Source organism: Plasmopara halstedii (genome assembly GCF_900000015.1).
Source record: "Plasmopara halstedii genome assembly, contig: Scaffold_2881, whole genome shotgun sequence".
NCBI lineage: Eukaryota > Oomycota > Peronosporomycetes > Peronosporales > Peronosporaceae > Plasmopara > Plasmopara halstedii.
The window spans coordinates 169053-171997 of NW_020189786.1; positions in this window are offsets into that span (position 1 = coordinate 169053).

Here is a 2945-nt window from a genome sequence, read left to right on the forward strand (position 1 = left end):
ACTTATTTATCTTTCGACGTTTAGCTGCAAAAGTAGAATTGAGAATAAAAACGAGACGATGAACAGTGAAATGTATTGAGATGCAAAACGTATGCAGAATTCAAGCGGAACAAGAATTTGCCATTACAAGTAGGGATGCAATTCAGTAATGATTGTTGAGACCGAAAAGAATATAATAAATTCTTAGTACTCTGTGCTACCTCTAAGCCTTCTTTCTAGATTCCTCTAGAAGCTTCAAAATGTAACCTTAGTTATCGAGACCAATGAGCGACTAACCATTATGTCCGTAATCAGCATCCGTAAGCGAAATAGTGATTGTAAACATATTACTCCATACAAATGGCACGGGACCGGCAAAGTCTGCCTCTAGATGTGAGCAAGACTCGCAAGAATGTGAATGCGACGTGGACAACGTTAATGAATGAAGGTCCAGGGTATCCGTGTCATCAACATCTTTAGCCCCAGAGACAAAGGGCCTATATGAAAGCAACCGCGCACGAAAAGCTCATACAGACGAGAATCCTTGTGAGGTCATCTACATTTATTCAGCGATTTTAAACTTAGCACTCCCAATCACCGCTAATGGTTGAGTGTGCTTTGTCGTTGACTTGGTCTTAATGCCCGATGCCTTTCGCAGAAACTGAGCATCTTGGTCCCAAGTGCCTTGGTTGGCATATCTGCAAGCTGATGCTTCGTATGATGCAGCCGATCTTGAGTAATACATGCTGAACGTTCTCCCAAATAAAGTGATATCTGATGTCCACGTGCTTTGTACGAGCGTGGTAGTCCGCATATTTAACAAAGCTATCGCGCCTGATTGTCTTTTCATATATGCGTGTCTCTCACTTGTTCTCGACCCATGTCTTTGAGCATTGCGCACGTCTAAAAAACTTTTTTTGTACACAAGCTTAGCGTCATATACTCCGTTTCTCCGGAACTAAGTGCGTCGGTTCTCTGATACTTGGACACGAACACAACTGGAGCCTTCCCTTATAGATCAACACACCTGAGACTGACATGCTCTCATCAATGTTGCGACCCCAGTCTGTATCCGAAAAAAATTAAAAATCACCTTTCCAGTCCCTTCCTGGTTAATGATCCCGTGATGATGTGTCGAATTCAAGTAAGATAACCCGGGATTTTCGAGAAATCGAGACAGTTGTGTAACGATATATCCGATATCCGGCCGAGTGAAAGTTGTAGTATATATGATGACAGACCGTTATTAGTGAGTGGTCGGACTCGACCGCATCTCTGAACGCTCAGCCTGACTGTGATGTTGATAGCTTGAGACCGGACGTACAATTATTGTCGACGTCCTTGGCGGTTTTTCTTTCCAAATCGCTCAGCCACGTCGCTAAGGTAGCGTGTCTGCTTGATCATTAATGTGAAAGCTATCCTGTCGTGGTCGATCTCCATGCCATAGAATAACTTCGCCATACTGAGACCCTTCATTTTGAGAACACATTTTATAATCCCCATGACCACTATATTCTTGCTGCTCGTCTTGGCTGCAATGATCATATCATCGAAATATAGACATACGTACAGAAAACCTTCTGTCACTTTCTCCACGTAGACGCATTGATCTGCACCACAACTTACAACATTGTTCTTCTCAAAGACGTGATCGATCGTCTTGTTCCAAGCACTTGCAGCTTGCTTGAGTCTAAAGCTCGCTTTGTTCAATTTACACGCAATGTTTAAGCTCCCATAACACCACTCGGAAACTCCAACTTAACACGATCCGACAGCACACTGTTGAGAAGGTGGTGTCGACGTTCAGCTGCCCCATTTCGTAGTCTAATACCGCATACACTGCGAGTACATCTCGAATCGAGTTGACGTTGGCCACTAGAGGGTAAGTCTCGAAAAAATCTACGCCGTATTTCTGCTTGAAACCTTTAGCCACAAATCGTGCTTTGGAGCGCACAACACATCCATTCTGGTCACGCGTTTTAGCATAGACCCAGCGGCATCCAATCGTACCTCCAATTGACTCTCGTGGAACGGGTGTCCATGTTCTGTTCTGGCGATGCTATTGTTATTCGGCGTCCATCGCTTGTCGCCAATGTTCTGCTTCGTCATTAGCCATTGCTTGCGCATACGTGGTCGGCAAGTCCAATTCTTCACCAACATTTACAGCGTAAGCGGGGACAGCTTCAGCTAGAAGGCCGTCTTCATCAATCCTTGCACGCTTCGCTTCCTTTCAAACTTTCTTCGGCATCTGATCTGTTCTCCAAACGCCCACAAACATGTCGAAACACACTTGTAGTTTAGCATGGTCCGTTCCTTTTCCATAATCGTGTGGTTCGTTCCGCAATTCTGTTCTGTTGAGGAATGTATGGTAGGGTACGCTGATGTTTGATGCCGTTCCGCTGACATAACTCCATAAATGACTTGTTGACAAACTCCGATCCGTTTTCCGAGAGGCAGTAAGTACTGCGGTGTATCTGATACACCGCTCTCTCAATACAGTGCACCCAAACAATACCCCGTATGAGCTGGAATTTTAAATGAAGCCTCGGATGGATCACCTTAGGGTGTTTGAATCTCATGGGTATGTCCACGTTGATTGAGTGAATAGGACGAAGCTCAAAGTCAAAGCTTTACGTTCTTGTTCCTTGGTTATGCCGAAAACACCAAGGGATACCGAGTTTACGACTTGGAGAAAGACAAGATATCAGTTTCACGGTCGGTGAAGCTGGACGAGCGTGAAGTGGGCGGCATTTGTAAAACGCATCCGTCTAAACAAATAAATTGATACATGTAACCAAGAACAACGATGAAAGCGCAGTATTCGGGCCGACAAAACACCAACAAGATCAAGATGATCCTTTGGAATGTGAAAAAGAAGAATAAATTCTAGATGCTCCAATGAATGAAGAGGAGTCCGACATAAATGAGTCAAGGGTCGAGGTACTTCGATTACCGGCCTCAGTACA